This window comes from Opisthocomus hoazin, chromosome 14 (assembly GCF_030867145.1).
Source record: "Opisthocomus hoazin isolate bOpiHoa1 chromosome 14, bOpiHoa1.hap1, whole genome shotgun sequence".
Taxonomy (NCBI): Eukaryota; Metazoa; Chordata; class Aves; order Opisthocomiformes; family Opisthocomidae; genus Opisthocomus; species Opisthocomus hoazin.
Window position 1 is genome coordinate 19,861,834 of NC_134427.1, and position 22,046 is coordinate 19,883,879.

Below are 22,046 nucleotides of genomic sequence, written 5' to 3' on the forward strand. Positions count from 1 at the left end.
GGCCTGGCCGCGGTCTAGCGGGGTGTTTCCTGCGCGGGGGACGGGTGAGTGGGGAAAGAGGCGGGGCCGGCGCTGACTGGCGGGGAGGGATGAGCGGCCGGGGCGTTAGCCAATCCGCGCCTCACACACACAGCTAGGGGAGGCGGGGGCGGGGAGCGCTGCGCCTTCGGCGGCGCGAGTAACACGGAAGGCGGGGGCTTGGGCCGACGGGCAGGCCCCGCGGCCAATCAGCGGCAAAGCCCCGTCCGACGAGCGCTACCGGTTGACGTTGCCTTCGCCCGGCTCCTTTTCGGAGGGGCCTGCCCACCCCCGCGCGCGCGGCCGGGGGCGGCCCCGATTGGCTGGCGAGGAGCGGGGCGGGGGAGCGCGGCGCAGGGAGTAAACAACCCGTCAGCGCGCGGGCGGCCGTTGGGAGCCGCGTGCGGAAGCGGCGGGCGCCGCCGGCGGGGGAGGGGGTGGCGGCCGGGCGGGGCCGGGCCCTGCTGCGCGCGGAGGGGCGGTGGCGCGCGGGTCGCGCGCGTGACACGCACCCCCCCCTCCCCCGCCTCCGCCTGTCGCGTGCCCCGTCACCGCCCCGCCGGCCGGCGCTGCCCGGCGCCGACCCCGAGCTGGGGGCCGGGGCGAGGGACGGTGAGTGCGGGGCCAGCTCCTCCCGCTCCGCAGGCGGGCGGCGAGCCGGCACCCGCGCGCCCTGGGGTCCCCGTTCTGCCCCGGCGTCGGGCTGGGCGTTGCCAGCAGCGCGCGTGCCCCGCCATGTGGGAGCGGGGGAGGCCCTGGACCCGGCGCAGGCCCCGCCGCGCTCCTGTCGCCCTCTCCTAATTGATTCTTCCCTTGGCCGTGCCCTGTCCCGCCGCCCGGGCCGCGCAGGTGCCTGCTCACCTTCAATAAAAGTATACCTGATCTGAGTCAGGAGTTGGTGCGTATCGGTCACGGAAGGGTAAGGATCGTCTCTTGTCCCTAGCCAGTCGTTCTGACCGTACGTCTCTTCCCTAGTTCTCCCTTCTCGCTCGCGCACCACGCGCTCGGTTGCAAGGTCATTCTTTGTCTGTGGGGCGTCGTTCAGGTGACAACTCTCGCCAGTCCCCGATGCCGACTTCCACCACCCCCTCGTTCAGTTTCTGGATGAACAGCCCGCGTTTGCTTCCATGCTGCCCCTCGGATGTGGGAAAAGGTGGGGTGTGGAGTCCCCAGCACCTCGGTTTGGAAGCGGGGATGCCGAGTCTTGTGCCTGCCATATTGGTTGTTAACGCCTCGCTATTCCTGTGTACATCTCTGTTCCCTGTCTGTTTGCCGCCTGCTCATGCGTTCGAACGCCAATCCTGTCTTGTTTTGTGTTTTTACAGCGTCGAACACAATACGTTCTGGTCTGTGATTGTAGCTCCTCAGTGTTATGGCAATACAGTGAATAAATTGTAACTACAGAAACACAATTATTCCCAAAACAAGTAGGAAACTGAGATTAAATTTAGTTTCTAAAGAAACTTTTAAAGAAACTCAGACATGTTGGTATGACAACACACAAGTGAACACCCCAGTAACCTTCATTCTGCCGTGCGATGCTCTCACGCAATAGCTGGATGATTATATTGCACTATATTGTTGGCAGCCCTTGGCAGAATTAAACTGTGTTTTGAAGACGTTTTGCTTTTATTTTTCATTCTTTTCTACCAGGTCCATCAGTTGGGTGGGGCTGAGACTGCTTGTGCCTTTGCATATATTATTTGGATTTCTTTCTATACCTTTACATGAAAATTTAAAGTGGTTTTAAATACATTAAAGCCTTAATACTATAGAGCCAGGTGAACTGTCCCCGTCACATGCTTATTCCAGCTGGTTGCTGCAGGATACATGTGGGAGGAAGAAAGGAAACAATTTGGAAGAAAGGGCTTGGGTTTTCTGTTTTGTTCATGTTTTTTTTAGTCATCAACCTCTGGGCTTGCTTGACAGTAACTATGAATAAGCTGTCTCTGTACGTAAGAAGAAATGTATCGGTGTTTTCTGGTCTCTTGTAAAGTCTTTTGCTGTTACATTGCACTTGCAATGTCTTCACGAGGGAGTTGAGAAAGCAACCTGTGCATGATTCAGGCACGCAGAATTTTGGGGTGGTGGACGCGGTGATCAGACCCACGAGCAGCTGCGAAGAATAGAGCTAATAGAAACAGGTTTTTCTGATCAGCCCTCTCTGGCTTAAAAAGAGTACTTGGCGTTCCCATAAACTTAGATTGTTCATGCCTTTCTCTGTGGCTATTAGGAAATAATTCCCCAAACTGCAAACTAATCTTTAATTTGCATACTTTCATTAATAGGAAGAATAACTAATTTGTTTTATCTCTCTTCAAATAGATGTTGTTTGGAGTCTTTGATGCAGTCATTGAATCGAAGTTATTGATTTTCTGTAGTAACTATTTTTTATTTCTGTAGCTCATACAAAATATGTAAGAATACCCTGTTAGTATACGAGATCCTTGCATTCCTGAAATAATTGTCTAGATATGGGATAGGATCTAATTCTACTATCTTTTATGTCACAAGTGATTACAACTTTCACAAACCTTGGTAGGATTCTGTCTCACTGTTTCTCTGGCTGCTGGTCTAGCCCATAGTCGTAGTTTACTCTAGGAAGTCAGTGCCCCACTGTTACATGAACTCAGTTTTGTGTTCTTCAGTTTTGCTTACAGACACCAACACAGCCTGAGTATGAAATGCTTCCTTAACTGTGGTTGCATTATCGTCCAGCAACTGTAAAGGGAAACCAAGATCCCCTCTTCGTGTCTCTTGATCTTCATCAGACTTGAAGAACCTGTAGTTCTTCGAGCTGGAGGTGTGTTTGCTTTGTGTTTCATTTATTTGCTCCTTCTGCCCTACCGGGTGTCTGCGTGAGGCAGGCACTGTCAGAGACCAGAAATTTGAAACCATTTCTTTCATTACAGTTTCCACAAGTGCCTGTAACATCTATAATACGAAGTAATTAAGTGATTGGTAGTTGTGCTGTTGAGCTAAATGGAGGGCCATATGTGTCACCTGCTGTAGAAGTGTTGAGGGACAAGTAATGGGTTCCTGTAGGTGCTCGTGAAATTCCACAAAGAGCAATGTTATTAATTCAGTTAAGATGCAACAGGTAGATGGTTTTGGACACAATGCTGCGTGATTTACTGCTCATCTCTTCTAATTTCACCAGCCTATATTATGCCCATCCTCAGCTGCATCTACAGGAGTAATTACCTGATAAAAGACAATAAAGAAATCAGTTTTGTGGAGTAGTAAAACACAATCCTAGCTCAATCTTATACATGACGTGTTCATAAAAAGGCAAGGGACTCCAGATTACCTCTCTGTAGAAATTTAGAATAAAAATATCTCAGAAGTATTTAGCAACCAAAGGATGATGAGTGAAAGGTAAGCTTCCCAGTTTTTTATTTGACGTGTTACACTGTTTCACTAATTATAGATTTGTGTATGTTTCTAACATTTTATGAACTATTATAACTTAGTTCCCAAAATAAATTAACATAATTGTTCATAATGTATATTTACGGCCCAAACTCTTCCCCTAGAAGTCTCATTTTATCTTTACATCTCTGAAGTAGTCGTCTCTCGTTAACTGCTTAGCAGTTCTGTTCTCAGTATGGACATATTGGATTTTTACAAGGGGCAGAGTTAGCTCATGAAATCAAATAGAACAGCGGGTTTAAATAAATCAGTTGCAGCTAGGTTATTCTGCAAACAGGGAGACTTCCCAATTCATTGTACGTCAGTGGAACAAGAAAATGAAATGATTGTGACATTTCTTAACCAAGATCTGGAGGACAAAAATGCCTTCTGTTTAAGGCACAGATCGGGAATTCTAAGCTGTCGCTTCCATTTGCGGCAGGTTTGCCCTGCATCCCTGGTTGAATCTCTCAATCTATCTTGTTCTTCAGTTCCTTAGTCATTGAACGGAAATAAGAACTCCCCCCTTTCTCAAAAGAGTGTTTTTGGAGATAAAATATGCTAATGACTGAGAACCTGAGGTATTATGGTATGAAGGGTTATATAAAAATCATTGTCAAAGCCAACCTGAGGGCTTCCTTTATCCCTCGGAAGGCATAGAACCCACCGTGGGCCACGAGTCCCCTCAACGTGTGTTTTCCAAGCATGAGCTACATGAACGCTTGTTTCCCTCATCCAGGCCTTCCTTGCTGCGTTGAAATAAGATACCGGAACCTTCACAGCATTTATGATGATGCTCATTTATGAAAATGTACAGATTTGAATTTAAGATTTTTAGGCACAAAGATTAAAGGCAGACATATTAAAGAGTTGCCTGATTTAATTTAGAGGGAGCTGTAGGTGCTCGGCACCTCTCTGGTACTGAAGATGTGGCTGTTTACTTGTTCCACTATACCCCTTTCACCATCTATCTAATCCTCTCACAGAACTGTCTACAGAAAATACTCGGGCGCTTGGTGTCTTTACTGTTCTGTATAATTGGGGATAGTGTCACCATGCAGTGAAAAGAACCACAGAACGCTGTTTTTCACAGGCATATGCTCAAATTTGCAAAACGTTTTCTCACTGGTTCAGGAATGAACAGTGAGATTATTCTGCCTGTTTGTTTTCCTATTGATGGGTAGTTGCTATCTGGGCTGTATAGTCCTGATAGCTTCGGGATTATGTGAAATATTATGCAGCTACTTCAGGGAAAGCAACATTTGCGAAATGGTTTGTGGCCGTATGTCCAGGTCAGTAAGATACGGAGATCGCTAAAGCAACCAGACTTTTATTCACTAATTTCACAGATTGTCTTTGGAGAATAGCAGAGTGCAACAGAAATTAAAGATACCCGTTTATATAACTGGGAATAAAAAGTGGTATAATTAGTGTCGGTTTTCAAGTATTGATGGTAATGAGCAAACAGGACTGTTTTCATAAGGGAAAAGCATTTTTTCCTCAAATTGAGTGCAAATGAACCTTTCCTTTTACCTTCTTTGCTAATACATCGTATCCCCCAAAAAGGTGTTATATATTGATTAGCCAGCATGTCTTTAATTCTTTGACTTTAAAAAATTACTAGTGGAAGTTAAAGTAAATGCCCTCTAGACAGTTTGTAATTTAGAAATTTCAGCTTTATACTGGATGATAGAGCTGCTGCAATTATTATCTCCATCCTCGCTTTTAAAAATGCCTTAAGTTAAAAAAAATATATATATATTTTTGCCTGTCAGTTTTGGTTTTTGAGTTGGGAAGTTGCAAATAATGTGTGTCTTCCTCTTCTGGTGGAGGTTTCTTTAGCAGTAAAGGTAGGGAATAGAAGGTTGCAAACCATGTTTGTGTGTTTTATGTACTTGCTTTTTCCGATGACAGCTTCAGTTTTAGAGTGTCAATACCCGAATACCAGCGGAGGTCAGACTGGTTTTAACCGTCATTTCTCCAGCAGTGTCTGTCTCGGGGAACGAGTGCGCATATGCTTGTCTTAACCACAGCCACACCTCATGAATTGACTACTACATGTGCAGTTTTATGTGGTGCCGTTTTTTCGTTTAGCTTCTGTGTTTTCTTTTATTGTCTAATTGACAGAAATTGTCCTTTCTTTTAGGTATAAGAGAGCGAGAACGCTGTCTCATCAGTACAGTAAGATATATTGGATTTTTAATCTAGTCATGGCCAACAAAATAATTTTCTGAAAATAATTCCTGTGGAATCTCGTAATTGTATCTGAATTATCATTCTGTGTTATGTAAGGGCATGCATTTTAAATATTTATCAACAACTGAATTAGAACAAAAAGTTGGAATGCACAATTGTTAATTGACTAGCTCTTTATTTAGATTTCTTGTACTTTCTGATGCAAAAACATGGAGTAGATTCAGGTTTTGTTAAGATTGTGGTTGTGCGTAATGGAGCAACAGATGATCACCTGAGCTTAAGAAAAGTATCAGAAGCGAAAAGATTGTCTAACTTAAGGGAAAATATTTTAAAGAAGGAATCCTGGCATAGAGAATCCTTTTCTACATGGAAGCCAGTACTCCCATGTGTTGTTTTCTTTTTCAATTGAGTCTGAGCTTTCTGTTGGAAAAGTTGGTCTGGTATTTTTGCTGTATGATGTCTTTGACTGACAGCTCAGAAATGCCTCCACTTGTCATACAGAGGCAGCATCATCCGTTTGTGAGGATACCTGACCTCCTGTCAGTAAGAAATAATACTGTAACTTCACCATTAGTTTTTTCTTTTTATAAAAACAAACAGATGCGGTCAATTTGCATTGCAGAGCAAGTGCCAGCTTAGGGTAATGTTTCAGTCTTCTTCAGACAGTAAATATCTGTGGTAACTGCAGTAGTCAATGCATGGAAAAGTCAGGGTGAAGGTGCCTTTGCTCCTGACTGCATGGAGCCATTTTTACACATTTGCAGGAAAGGATGATAGTGCCTTTGCACATGTTTCTCTTACCTACACACTATTCTCTAAACACAGGCAGACAGTAATGGGGTTTTTTATGTCTCTTCACTCTACTGAACTGGGAATGATACAGGTTATATAGTAAATGACACCATGCCAAAAAACTTACCATTCTACAGCACAAATGCCTACAAAGAAGTAAGCTAATTGCCTAGAGCTCTGCAACAAAGCGTAGAGTGAAGCAAAGAACAGAGTTTCTTTCTGCCTGGGCTGCAAAGGGGATGTCTGCATCAGCATTTTAGGTTTAAGATCTCGCTTTTGAAGAGGACAGTCTTGGAGCGTGCAAACTGAATTCCTTTTTGATGGATCTAAACCAAAAAATGCATCCAGGAGTACAATCATCATGCATCTACGTTAGTGTTTTAGTTTGGATTCTAAGTTAACTTTTGAAATTCATTTTTTCATTTGTCCCTACCCACCTGCGTTGATTTGCAATGTGTAGCAGTCTTGGAGTGCACAAACTGAATCCCTTTCAGATTTAATTAGACCAAAAGCTGTGGTGCAGCAGCATGATGATGGATTATCCGTTCACTGAACCAGCCTGGAGCTCCTGTCAGGTAAACTGCAAATGCGTGTAGAGGGGATGTCAAGTTTTCAGCACCAACTCTTTGCCCTCCAGATCTGCTCCGCTGTCCCGCAGGCACTCCCGCAACAGACATACACCCGTAATGCCCTCCAGCTGCTAATGAACAGTCTGTCTGCGGGACCAGAGTAAAGTCAATATACAGTAAAACCCGGGAAATCTGTGTCGCGTGGAGTTGGTGTCCTCAGCACTGTGTTTATTTGTGTTGTACTGCATGGAGTGATGAGGAAGATAGCAGTGGGGCAGTTCAGGCTAGCAGGGAACCTCAGAGGGAGACATGAGGAGTAAACAAGGCAAATCACATTTTTGTTCTGTCCTTTCTGTGATCCATTGAAGAAAAGCTTTGCTGTGGACAAGCTGAAACCTTTGGTCTGTCGCGTCTCTTGGCAGAGTAGTGTAAACATTCAGTTTGTTGAATGCATTATCATTAGCTATCCGTCAACTATCCTGTGGGTTGGATACCTCAAGAAAGAGCTTTGTCAAAGTTGGTTTTATGAGGTCATCTAAAAATGTAGGTTTTGTTAAGCGCCTGGTCACACCTCACACCACTCTTCTCACCGGCTGCCTGCTGCTGTGGGAGCCCTGCCTGCGTCGCCACGCCGCTGCGGCGGGCGCAGAGGACGTGCCTGTCTGCCGGGCGGAGACCACCGCTGAGCTCCTCCTGGGAGCGAGGACCGCCGGCTGCACCCGCCTCGGGACCGGGCGGGGTGGAGACAGCCCACCCTTCTTCCCTTCCCTTCCCTTCCCCCGCGCCGCCGTCTAAGGGGACGGGGGTGGCGGGCGGCGGCAGCGCCCAGGTCTCGTCAGCGCCTCTCGCGAGAGCCGCGCGGCCGCCTGCCTGCCTGAGGAGCGCGGCGGGGCGGGCTGCGCGTGGGCGATGGAGGTGGGCACAGCTTCTACATCTGTTGTTAATATCAAATATATTAGTCGTGTTTAATTATTGCAGGAAATAATGCGTGGTGGTGCCCCTCACGGAGGCAGCGGCGTGAGCTCCATGGCACATTTCAGGACGCAGGGTGCGGTGGGATCTCTGCTTGCAGTCCGGAGGATCGGACAAAGCGTGGCCTTACCAGTTCAGAAGGAGCTCAGAGAGAAATGGTGACTCAGGCAGTCCTCTGAATCATATTTCCCCTGAGCCGTAGCATTGCACAAGCGGGGAGTGTGCCATCAGCCCTTTGCCAGATGAAGCATGTTCCCTCCCTCATGTCCAGTCAGCTCTCTCTGCTGACACAGAAGGGAGCAAAATGATGATTATGTTTACTTCTGATCCAATTTCCCCCAATATCTCCACTAGCTGATGGAAGGAAATAATGTCTCTTCGAGGCACAAATACAGGCTGGGCGGAGAATGGATTCAGAGCAGCCCTGAGGAGAAGGAGTTGGGGGTGCTGGTTGGCAAGAATCTCAGCATGACTGGGTAGTGTGTGCTGGCAGCCTAGCAGGCCAACCGTGCCCTGGGCTGCATCCCCAGCAGTGTGGGCACAGGGCGAGGGAGGGGATTCTGCCCCTCTGCCCTGCTCTGGTGAGACCCCCCGGGAGTCCTGTGCCCAGCTCTGGAGCCCTCAGCACAGGACAGACCTGGAGCTGTGGGAGTGGGGCCAGAGGAGGCCCCAGCCATGATCCGAGGGGCTGGAACCCCTCTGCTGGGAGGAAAGGCTGAGAGAGCTGGGGCTGGTCAGCCTGGGGAAGAGAAGGCTCTGGGGAGACCTTACTGTGGCCTTTCAGTACTTGAAGGTGCCCTATAAGAAAACTGGAGAGTTTTCTCCAAGGTCATGGAGGGATAGGACAAGGAGTAATGGCTTTAAACGGAAAGAGTGGAAATTTAGATTTAGATTAGATATAAGGAAGAAATTCTATACCTTGAGGGTGGTGAGGCATGGGAGCAGGTTGCCCAGAGAAGCTGTGGATGCCCCTTCTCTGCAAGTGTTCAAGGCCAGGTTGGATGCGGCTTTGAGCACCCTGGTGCAGTGGAAGGGGTCCCTGCCCATGGCAGAGGGGCTGGAACGAGATGATCCATAAGGTCTCTTCCAACCCAGACCATTCTGTGATTCTGTGAGGTTTGCTCATTAATAAACTGCCATTAGTGCAGCTTTCAGGAAGGATGGCGTGATGACACAATAGAACACAAGAATGCGTTACAACTTCCATACAGAACTTTGTGACCATCAGCTGCCTGGTGTATGTTTTACTGCTCATTTGTAGGTAGGTGGGACCCTGTACTCGTTTGTCAGGTCTGAAACTAATGCTTGTTCCTCGGGCACTCACTTTTCATCCTTTAGGAAGCAAATCTGTCACAATGAGAAAATATAAAAGCAACACCTGCACAGCTTGCAAAGTACCATTTGAGTTTGATTCCAGGCAGATTTGGCAACACTAATAATCACCAAGTAAAATACGTTTAAACAAATCTGAGTTCTTGGTATTTTTTTTCAAAAAACGAGTTGTACTCACATGCAGACCAACAAAACCAAATATTTCATGTGTATTAAATTTAAGAATTTAAGAATAGCATAAGCTAATAATCAGCTGCTCAGCTAATTAAGCTCTGCAGTGACTTTTAACAGATTCAGTCAGCAGATTTTACAGGTGAACAGTGATTTACATGCAAATAATTGAGATTATTAATTTTTTAGTATTAGGTCAGCTAGCAATGCAAAGGTCCATTGTTCTCAATGGTTAAAGAGATTAATGATTCTGGTAACCTACTGGGAATCAAGCACTTAGAATTCCTAATTCGGTAGCAACAGTAATTTTGTGTGAAGCCTGACAGTGAATAGTATTTATTTTCTTTCCTGGTTTATGAAAGAGGAGAATCTAAAGTAGATAGGATAGCACATGTTGAAATTAGTCATTTCAATATTAGACATCTATACTTTTCTAGTGAAATGTTAAGAAAATTTTAGCTGAACTTACAGGACAAATTATGCACCTATCAATATAGGAGGAAATGCATGAGGAAATATCAATTTGTTCAGCTTAGCCTGTAGGACTGCTTGGGTAAGCAGCTGCTCACCAACACAAATATAGATTGTGCAATCTAATTTTGAGCATGTAACTTGAAATTCCATTCTGTATGATCCTTACACCTACGTTTGTTCTTCAGAAAGAGCTTTCACAGATTCACAAGTAGTTTTCACAACAACTAAAAATTTTTACAAAAGAAAATAGTTAATAATAAAGCCAGGAAAAAAATTACGTTGCAATAAATTGAAACAACAGGAGATTGTCATGGAGTATTTGCTCTGTCTTCTGATCCTCAGTTGTCAGGGCTGTTCTGTTATTTTTGTTAGTATTTTATGCTTGCCAAGCTTTACTGTCCATCACTTCACAAAAAAAGCAGAATAGACCGAGTAATAAATTATCCTAATTATAAAAATTATTATGTGCCTGTGTTTTTTAGGAATCTGACAGTTATTATTAAAGCTATACCCTTACAGTGTAGACGGTAAAACTGATAAACCTGATCTAGGCCATCTCTATGAGTGGCATACCATGTGGCCAGTGAACCAGTGTTAGTCTGCTTCCATGGTATTACTCGCAGTTTTGCGGAGTTCTGAGAAGAGACGTTATCTATAGTGCCTTTTTAGGCAATTGTGGCATCACTTATGTGATTTGTTTTATATTGTACTTATTTTTAATACATCAGTATAGACTAACTCAACACTTTCATCCTGATGCATTATGGAGAATAGAGTAATTTTCCCCTATACCCACGGCTTGATGTGCGTGAGTGGGAGAGAGGAAAGAGTGTGTGTAAATATGTTGTATCAGTGCAAAAACAATCCCTTAATGCTTTTCCGGGCTTCCCTTACTACTGCGCTTTCAGTAATAGAATATTCTGTTACTTAGTACTGTTGGCAGTTCAGTGTAATTTCTGTCTATTTGAACAATAGGCAGCATAATGCCCTTTACCACAATATGAAGAATGAATAATAATACAGGGGCTCTGGGTCTCTAAATTATATTTCACACTAGATTAGAACAGACTTACCTCTTGTTTTTCATAAAGGCATTTGAAGTATTTGAAACAAAGTACTTCTTCATTTTTTTGAATAAAAACTTCTCCAAGATTTCTGTCCTAACACAGCTAAAATGTACAAGGTATGCATTTGTATCACTCCATTCCATAGCAATGTATTTCTCATCTCCAGGCAGTTTATAAAGGAATAGTGTTCAAAGGATTTCAAGATCTTGCCTAACATTCTGCTGTTGCTTTTTAAATCAGATTCTGAAGTCTTCATGTTCCAAATCGCAATTATTTTGGAATCTTGCAAAGTGAACATGGCATTGAATGCTAATCCCTGCAACATAAAGCACTGTATGATGTAATGAAACTGTATTTCATACAGTCTTACAAATAAATTATGTCCCAAATAACTTTATAAAATTCGTTATTATTTTTGTTTGTCTTTTAGATGGGTACTTACAGAACAAAACCAAGGGCATACATGTAAATGAGATAAATAACTTTAAAGAATGAACAAGTGCAACAGATAATACCCCATGTTTATCCTAATATACATATTTAAATGCCTATTGTTAGTTTGAGTACTTTTAGTTGTTAAATAAGTCAGAATATAAGCAGGTGGCAAGGAAGTACGCAGAAAAAGTCGTATTTTGATGTGATTCCTTCATAGTGATTACGCATTTGAGGGGTGTTGGCCATAATACCTTCTCTAGAAAATAAATAAAATAGCAATAAATAGCCACAATATTTCTCTGGAAAATTATTTAGTGACATTAATATTTCAGTTTGAATCAAGACATGACCATGTGCTTGTTCTGTAATAGGCTATAATTAGAAGGAATGCTAAAGCCTTCTAAATGCCTACTAAAACAGCAGGATGTGTCAAATGACCTGAAGCAAAGCAAAACAAGTAAGGAAGGCCATTATAAAAAGGCAACTAGCATACTGTTAGAAGAGGGGAGCAAATACAGGCCTCATACAGGTGGAAGTAACTCAAAATAGCCTTAGAACAACACTAACTTGTAACTGACAAGTGGATCGGGTCATCTTCCTTCTCCTTCCTTCCCTAAAGTTCACTACTTCTAGCCTTCGGGTTATTTTTATGTCCTTCTCTGTGGACCCACATAAAAGCGTTAATACAGCTGTGTGATTCAGAGACATCTGACAGTTTCTTCCAAGATGTCTCTTGCAAAGTTTTTCTCCAAAAAGAACCCGGATGATACTATTGGCTGAAGAGACAATTTGCGTTAGGGTATTTTTCTATTTGGTTTATAGATCTATATATCTATAGATCTAAAAATATTTATACAGTGGTAGTAACTTCATTTTCACACTCTGTTGCAAATCCACTGAGTTTTGACATACAATGTAAATTGTGTGGATTGTATTTAGATGATATACAGTATACAGACTGAAGAATATACCACATAAATTCCAGTCATTATATAATTAACAATACGGATTCACACACACATACATTCACATATATATATACACACACTAAAAATATATGTACATCCAGTAAAAGAAACGATATAGCCCAAACAATCAATTAAAAACAGGTCTGTGCAAGTGAGTCACTTGTTTAGAATCATGGTAAACTTAGAATCACCATGTACAGTCAAGTAAAGCAGCTGCCCTAATTGTGCAAACCTAGTTCTCAGTTTTGCTGAAATTAAAAAGCAGAAGAAGTATTTCCAATGACTGAAAGGACAAAAAATAAAGTAAACCTTTTGGTGTAGAAATAGTCAACGAATTAAGAGCACAGCTCAACCGATTGTTTAGTATGCTCAGAGTTTATTCAGCTCAGGCTGCTAACCCTGAAGTTTCTCTGTGGCTAAGGGAAAAAATGTAAATCAACATTCAATCTGTTATCATTTCTTTCATTCTAAAACCTAGTTCTTATTTGAGGATATTAGAGAGGGTACGCCTAGTCAATTATTTGCTCAGATATACAGAGACTGCTTTTCTTTCAGAAATTTGCACTGAAGTTACCTGCACCATTTGAAGATGTACCCAGGTACTCTCTATGCAGCAATCTGGAGCTGACTCAGAGCAGCTCAGTGCAAAAAAACAAAGTGACTAATCTCTTTGTAGAGTTGAGGCTTTGCAACTTTGCTCTGAGTCATCGTGACAACTCGAAGTGCCTAGACTGAGTACAGAAGTAAACAGATTCAAACAGAGCACTCGATTTCAAAACAAACATTACTTCTGGTCCTTCTGTCAGAATGACCTCGGTAATGCTATTTAACATCAAAATGTCGCGGATACGCAGGGTAGTTTAGAATCTCTGTAAGGCTATCAAAGTGGAATCTGAGAAGTTAAGGGAAAATGAGGAAAGAAAGAATGAAAGAAGGAAGGCAAAAATATTTTCTTATCCATTATGAATGCCACACGTGAAGAGAGTGGGAGCAATCATTTGTCTAGTAGTACAATCGGAACTGGAAGAATAAAACTGGAACTGGGAGCATTAGGATGTGCAGGGGAGAGGTAAGGGAGATCTTTAATAATTTGTCTGTTCTTGACACATTCTAGCCACCCTTAATTAGTCCTTCACGTTCTAAGATCAAATAAATAACTAATCAGTAACATCATGCTATCTTATTCAGTAAATCTTTCTCTTTGTGTTAAAAATTTGTGGTCCTCTATCTTAATGCTGCTATCTAAACGGTAAATATTAGCACGCTGGAATCTCTTCTGAAATGGATGAGTGGTTGGTCCTGCCACCTCCAAGTTACAGGAGCAGATCTTTCTTTCAGTGGCGCTAGTGCAAATAGGGAGAAGCAGACCTGAAGTTAATGATCTGCAAATTCAATATGGAAATAATGAGTTACTCTTGATTTGCTCTTGTGTAAGTAAGGGTAGTATTAGGCCCTATATATTTATTGAAAGATCATAAAATATATCATAACCATTTTGAAATCTTTACTAGAATGGGTCTGAGCATGTCTGTGCAGACCAACCCATGTTTTTCTGCCTGGAGTCCAAGATAGCCAGCCACGACCTAGCTCTGACTCAGAAGCGTTCGTTCTGTGCTGTCGCAGAGCTGAGAAACCCTATGTGGCATCCAGAAGCCATACAGGTATGTTAGTGTGATAGCGTGCCTGGACTAAGAAGTCCAACCGTTCAACAAGATTGCTTATCCCATGCACATTTTTTGTCCAAAGTTGTTTTCCCCCAGCGTAACATACAAGCAGCGCATGTTCGGGTCTGCCAGCGTGACTGTATAGTAGCGCCCAATATCCACATGCAAGGCATCTTCACTAGGGAACAAGTATTCCAGAACAGCAAAAAAACTTCATATAGAACTTACAAATAATGGGTATCTAAATTAATAGATTTAGTCATTAGATAATCAGCAGTAGCACTGAGTATATTACAGGGCTTGCTGTAATAATTGAGTTTATTACACATATACTATGACATCTCTGTAATTACAATATATGTATTTAGGTATTGAAAAAGATTTTTATAGAAATGGTGTCTCATTTAGTGTCTCACTTCATATAAGTTACAATTGCTGCAATAGTGAAAAAAGTAAATAAATCTAACAAAACTCCAGAAATGAGCAATGTTGAACGTCTTGTTCTTTGAGTCACAAAATTAGCAAGAGGTAACATGTTAATCACTTTAATGTTAAGAAAGCTAATAGGCATGTTAGTTTAAATGCTTTTGTGCTTGAGGTAGGATCATGTAATATCTCAGAAACAAAGCAGAGCTGGTCGTCGTCTGTACTTGAATGGGAGATGTGTAAGAAAAAGTCATCGTATTACGAGAAAGGATGTCGGTGGTTTCATCATTAGAGCTGAGTCAGTACTGAAGTCATGCTTGCTGTGGTGTTAAGGAAACATTCCACTGCCAGAATTGGATCCCAGATTCTTTCAGCGTTAGGCTTAAATTTGGATCCATGGTCTGGAAAGCTTTTTGTCTTGAATTTACATCAGTATCCTCATGACAACATTAGAACATGTGCAAAACTCGACAATGGGATGTAGCATTAAAGTAATATAAATAGACCAGTTATTATTAATTGCTCGATACCTTTTCTTTTGTCTTCAGCACAGGTCAGTAGGAGGATATGGTCATTATTACACTTTCTCTGTCGTATTTCTCTGTTGCTCCTAAATCTTTTACATGTAAAAAAAATCAAGAGGAAAATTGATGAAAGGAAAATGAAAAAAAAAGGGTAAATATTTATTGTCTCATAGATACAATACAAATATAAAACCCAGAAATAACACTTCAAATGGACTGAAAATTAGAATTGTAGAAAACCGTGATGGGAAGATAAAAGGACAGTCTGGTAATGGAAGGACTAAAGAAGATTTGATGGCATTTGAACAGAGTCAGTCCAAAAATTGTTTGAAATCTGTTAGTACATTAGTCAGTTATAATACAAGAAAGACAAACCTTTTCACGGAGAGTATAGTCATTGCACTTTTGAAATTGCATTCTTTCTGAAATAAAATTTGCTCCGAGTCTGAGCACTAGAATGTGATGTAAAATTCACCTTTGTTGATACACAGTTTCAGAACCACATTTTAGTCCAGAAATGATTCGTGGTTTTATTAGAATGAATTTGATTTTTCTTGGTTTTCCAAAGCTGCTTTGAAGTCCAAAGGATTTAAGTTCTGTGGATGGTTAGCTCTGTCTCTGACGTAGCTATCAACCTAATCTTTCAAACAAAAAAAAAAGCAGAGACAAATTTGGGACATAAATATCTTCAAGTAACATTGAGATTGCTGAAGATAAAAGGGAAAGTAAATTTCTGAAACTTTGGAAAATAAAAACTGCATGGAAATTTTCAATACGAAATCTTTTCCTCTATTCCTGTTTACTTTGCTCCTATTGATTAAATCCAAACTCCTTTATCTTCATCCAGAAAACTCCTGTTGCTACTCAGTTGAGAAACATATCCTCCACTGTTTCATCACATTTCTCTATCTTGAACTATCATTCCCTCCGTAGGAAATCAAGGCAGATTCCTGAAAGAAGAGGTCATTAATATTTCTTTAAAGATAGTACTGTTTACATCCTCTACACAGTGTTTGCTGTATTATCTGTTGTATTTCCTGTTGATGTGAGTAACTCAAAAGACAAGGCATGTAATACAGTGTATAATTAACCATTTCTGGCGTTGTTCTGTTTTTACTCCTGTGTAGTTGTTAGTGGGATAATGAAAACACTTTTTCAATCGTGGCCAGAGCAAATGCTTTATTATTGGACCCAAGAGACACTCTGCCATCCCAGTGTTTGTAGGTCTAAAAAGCACTCGCCTCAGAGGAATTTTGTCTTTTAATTACAGAAGACTCAGAATGTCTGAGATCCAGCAAAACCGCTCTCTCTCGAAATTGACCACATGTTTTTGAACCAGTGTTACACTTCTTGATAGAAGAGCAAAAAGAAACCATAATGTATAGTTACAAGGTCTGCGAATCAGTTTGTATGCACGTGGCAATAAGAGTTAAATATCATTAATTAAGTTAATTAACACTGTTATTGATCGTAAATCTGAAGATTTAAAAAACAGAGTAGTGTTTCATAATATCTTTTGGGAAAAGCATGACAAATACATCTGCAATCGGCTATCATTTCCTGACTCCTTAGGTGCTTTCTGGAAAGGTAATGTGATGTTTATAATGGGTTGTTGGATTATATTCGCACTTAAATCACTTAAACTATCTTTGCCTCTGCTTACTTACTTGGAAAGAAAAACAGTACTTTTATTGTTCCCAAATTTTTGGAGTGAAGGAAGTTGCTATATAGTAGGAGAAATGTTACTTTGACTGGGTGGGGTTTATTCGCAGACACTCTTTATTTCTTCTGTTTCATGGGAGAGCTGACAGAGATTAGTTTTGAAATGAATGCCAGATAACATTCTGCAACAACATCATGTCATCGTGGTATTTTTAAAATAATTATGTGTTGGAGTAATGAATAAGAACAGATAACAAAGAAGATTGCTGAAGGCTGCTCACATTTGCATGGGCAAAGCTAAAATACGTGTTTAATTGTACTAATTTGCAAACTTCTTGTAAGCAAATACTACATTTCTTAGGTAAACACGCTTGATTTTTTTATCCAATTGTAAATTAAAATTCATATTTTTACTATTCACACAGCTAATAAAATCGTCTCCTTCTGGTGCTTACAGTCCATTATAAAAATCTATCCACTGGAGCTGCTGCTGAGCGAGCTGACATGGAGTGGCAGAAGCACTGCTATTTTGGGAGTGGGTGCAGCCTCAAATGGGAGGCTAGGGTGGAGTCATGTGCTTGCGCATGGTAGTTAATTTTCCTTCTGCAAGCTATGGAAAGAGAATTCTATCTTACAGTTTTAAGAGCAAAAAGGGAGATAAAATTGTGCTTTCATCGCAAAAAAAATTACTTATAGTATGTCAGAGTGTATGAGTGTACTTCATTCTCCTTTCTGTGAGACTAATTCTGTTCTTAGCTGCCTAATCCATCTAGAGCAGCTTCACAGAAAGTCAGACCACTTAATAAAGGTAGGAAAGGCTTTACAATTGCTATTTATACTAAACTACAATTTCTGTACCTTGAAATTTGGTGTTTCTGTCAGTTTGTCACCTGCCTTATCTCTGCACTTTGGTGTCTTCACAGAAATACGAAACTGTATCTTTTTTCTAGGATCATATTTGTGAAATGATTTCTTGACTAATGTTACAGGAAATATTTCTGAATATTGTTTGACAAGCTACAACTGGTTACGATATCTAAAGTTGCTTTGCTAAAACTCAGATACAAATTTGCTCGAAAGTGAAGAACAGATGACAGAGACTGTAACTTTCTGATTCCAAATACAGTAGGGAAAGCCTACCCTGTTGAGCTGCTGATAAGAGCTGTATTCTTCACGAGCATCTTCTAAAACATTTTACACCCGTGGATGTTTGTATACAGTCTAAATTTGCTTGTCTAAATTATCATGAAAAAAATTGGTGCACTTTATTTCCATAGCTGTCGATAAATTTTTGGGCTCGCTGTTGAATCTATAGAATGCTAAAATAATTGGTTGTGATCTGTCTGCATGAATTTAAATGTTTGTGCATAGGTGACAATCAATGCATGAAAAATGTTAAGATGAAATTAGTGAAAGTGGCAATTTAAGAGGAATTGGATATTTAGAATTATAAAAAGGAAAGATAATAGAGTTTTTGTAAATGGCCTTCATTTTTCTGTGTTCCCATGTGTTTAGGATTTCATTTTAAGGGGATAAAGGGTGCCAGAGCCTGCCCACACAAGCAGAAGCAAGAGTGCCAAAGATTTAACACATTTCTCTAAATTTTAAAGCATCTAATAGAGCTGTTCTTCTGGATTTCCAGAAGGGGCAAGAATTTGGCCCTTTGGCAGTGTCTGTAATGAGAGAGACTCCTCTTGTGTACATTACCTGACCAAGAGGTGGTATAGTGCACTCTTGAGTCAACACAACTGTTCTGGCTTGTTTTTTAAATAGTTGCAGGGAGTTCACAGATGATTAGCTGACAACCAAGAATGAGACTCTAGAAATTATTGTTTAAGAGAATCCTAAGCTTTTGACTCACACACAAGAACAAGGTTTTATAAGAATAACAGAGGGGCACTGAGTTCATAAGTCAATCTATTGGGCTGGAATGCAGCGAGCTGTAGTCAGGGAACAACAGTAGCGCGCTCCAGAAGTTGATTGCTTTCTGTGACTTTGTGAAATATTTCAGATATTTCACAATTTCTTTTTTCTTTTTTTTTTTTTTAAAAAAGGTCTCTTTTATTAACAAAAAGCCAGGTATTTGCATCGAGGCTCTTGTGTAATAATGTATGTATCTACATGTGGCCTGTCTCCACTAGCTGTATAACATAGAGATAAAGCCCTAAGAAAAATGCATCAGAGAAGGGAAATAGCAACAGCTATTACTGGTTATAATGCTTCACAACTGGACAGAGCTGAGTAAGTGTGCAGCTCACTCCCAAGGCAGTCCAGAAGTACCTTTAGCAGAGTATTTGAAACACCTGCATTTTTATTGCCAATCCAATGATGTAGGTTTGATATGGAGCCACACTCAAACTGTTTACAAGTCATGTGTGACTCCAGAGCTGTATATATGTTGGTAATAATGTCTTACAAAGACAGACCTACAATGTTCATGACTATAGTGGATTAGAGCAAAAGACAAATAGATTTTTGTTGTTGTTGTTGTTGTTAATTTCTATCCTTTTAGGGACAGATCCTGCCCAGTCATTTGCTAATTAAAGGTCCGTAGTACACAGTCTAGTGTTAGTGATGCATGTCACAGAATCAGAATCACAGAATGGTAGGGGTTGGAAGGGACCTCTGTGGGTCACCCAGTCCAACCCCCTGCCGAAGCAGGGTCACCTACAGCAGGCTGCACAGGACCTTGTCCAGGCGGGTCTTGAATATCTCCAGAGAAGGAGACTCCACAACCTCCCTGGGCAGCCTGTTCCAGTGCTCCGTCACCCTCAGAGGGAAGAAGTTCTTCCTCATGTTCAGACGGAACTTCGGAACTAGACATTAAATAATTTTATAAAAGACTGGAAAAATATGTTAACAATATGTAAGAATGCAATTGTAAGCTTTCTGGGACAGTTTTTATTCAGGCAAAGCTGCAACTGAATGGTTTTCTAATCTTCTGTAGACAATAAATATGAATAGTTAAAAGATCAACTAAAATCAGTCTAAACTAAACTGTAAATGAAGATCAATATAAATAATTAAACTAAACAGATAAAGAATCTTGATTTCTAAATTCCTTTTAGATACTATGCAAATACAGACAAACCTTATTTTGAGAGGATATGCATGTGTCCTGTTAGGGAGATCCCATCTTATCTGCTGTAGACGTATAGAGAACATGGCACTTACACCTTATGAAGTGAACTTAATTCACAAAGATGCTGTGCTCAGCTCAGACATGCTGATAGGATCAGTCTCTCCAAAATTTTTAAGTGCATTTTATGACCATTTGCTTTTCCAGCAGTCCATCGGCTGTATCACAGCGCTATTTACCTCATAGTGAACTGAAGAAGTAATTTATTTTCAGTTGATAGAAAAGATTGGTATTTTAAATGCTGTATTTATCTTGCATTCAATCACTGGAATGCAAAATTTTATTTTCTGGGATGTTTATAATTTGTAAAATACAAAATATCCATATCTACTCTAAGAGAAAAAATGGACTTTTGTTTTTGCAGGAAGAGGATACAAGTCCCTATTTACAATAATATACTATTTTCCCTCTTCCATCCTGTTGTCAAGTAAGGCTCATTTCCCTTTTCATACAAGCTAGTAACTTTAAAGATATCATTTATCCTATCACAGAGGCAAACAGTGTTTACAATGAAAGCCTTTAGGCTAAATTCAGTTGCGGATCGGTTTAGTTGTATTTTAATAGACTACTTTTTGTGATTAACTGTAAATCACACTAGTTTAGCTTAAGAAAATGTTATATATGCTTCTTGAAATACTTCTTCCTTTTTTCTTTGCTGAAGGTATATCTTTGCTTGTAACTAAACTGTTAACACTGTATAATTTCAGTTTTGAAAACTAAAATAGTTTATAGATTTATTCATCATGAATTGAAATCACAAAGGAAAAAAGAAGTGATCCTGATAATTTTTATTTTCTTGCCTGTCTTTTCTAGAAATGGAAGACAACATGTGTGAAATTATTACATTTCTAGAGCATAGGAATTCGTCATTCTTGTTTTCTTTTACTTCCCTGTCAGTTTAGCAGCAACAGCAGGACTAAATAAAGTCAATCTTTGGATATATGAGATCTAACATTTATTGAATCATCAGTCACAATTCTTTGTTCTACATCAGCTGTGATTCTGTATTTTATGATCTCCTATCTAAATGTTAACCAGGGTTAGTAATGTTTAGTTTCCAAGATGGAATGTGATTGAGTGCTTTTAGTCTGTGTGGGCAGACTACCAGGAGAAAAAAGATAAACACACATGATAATACTAGATTGACTATTTTGCTTACAGTGATTTTGTTTGTTTCAGTATGTACGGGCTGGAATATCTGTTCACAAAGTAAGGTAGTTGTAAGTTCCAGAAGGAGAATGTGTCTATGGCTAAAAAGAGTGTGTTAGCGAAGTTACTGCACATCTGGATGAATAATACTTGTGGGTACTGGATGCTGCATAGAGCAAACAATGATTCATTCTCTTCTAATACACCTTTTCTTAAATAGGATGATTCATATCAATACTTCCCTACACTGTATTTTTATTTGTTACCGAAACCAGACTGCAAGACCCAACAGAAGATCGTTTCTGTTTGTCTAAAGACAGAGCTCTGTAGGAGTTTTTGTTGTTGTTTAATAGAACACACATATGAAAGTTGACAAAAATTTAAGTGCAGGTCTGATTTAGATTCTTAGCTGACAGAAATGCCATTTGCTTTTTTTCAGTACAGGCATACTACTGAATCCAAGATAACAGATTCTGCGAGTTAGGCTTGAGAGAATGCAAAAACTCAAGACCGTTTTACAAGTGCAGGCTGGGATTTAAGCAACAGAAGCACTAAGAACCTTTTTTTTGTCTGTTAATGTCCTACCACAGCTAAAGGAACAATCAAATTGTTCAACACCTTGTTGCTAGTTGCTACAAGACAAAAATGCAGTGCACCCGAAGGGCTAGATGAGGCAGTGGGTCTGTGATTCCTTTACCTTTTAGTCTAGAAATATGGTTTATGGGAAAAACGTACCTTTTATTCAGTTCTGTATCTAGATTTGAACATCACCAGGTCCATAATGTCAGTTCACAATGTACTTTTTATTTTTTTTAATGTTCATTTTACAGGCTTTGGCAAGGTGTAATGCTCCTTCCAGTTATCTTTCCCAACTTGAGAGTAATTTTTGCTTTGAGCTGTTACTGATGATTCTGCCCAGTAAGTACATCCTTCTTCTACAAATAATAAGCTGTTGTTAACAAAAAAAGCACAAAAGATCACTCTAAAAATGAAGAAGCAGTGCTTATTTTAAAATAGTGTTTTGCTGATTATGCACTTTGTCTCCTGTATATACTCTCAACTTTTCCCTATGCAATT

The 22,046-nt window shown here is 40.5% G+C and overlaps 1 protein-coding gene across 1 annotated transcript in view; it reads left to right on the plus strand.

The window, feature by feature from the left end:
* The first annotated feature begins 23 nt into the window (after positions 1 to 23).
* The window catches only part of NXT2 (nuclear transport factor 2 like export factor 2), a 74,689-nt gene continuing 52,666 nt past the window's right edge, over positions 24 to 22,046 (plus strand). Inside the window, exon 1 of the mRNA XM_075435547.1 lies at positions 24 to 44. The gene's annotated coding sequence lies outside the window, so the exon portion shown is untranslated. The remainder of the gene's footprint in view (positions 45 to 22,046) is intronic.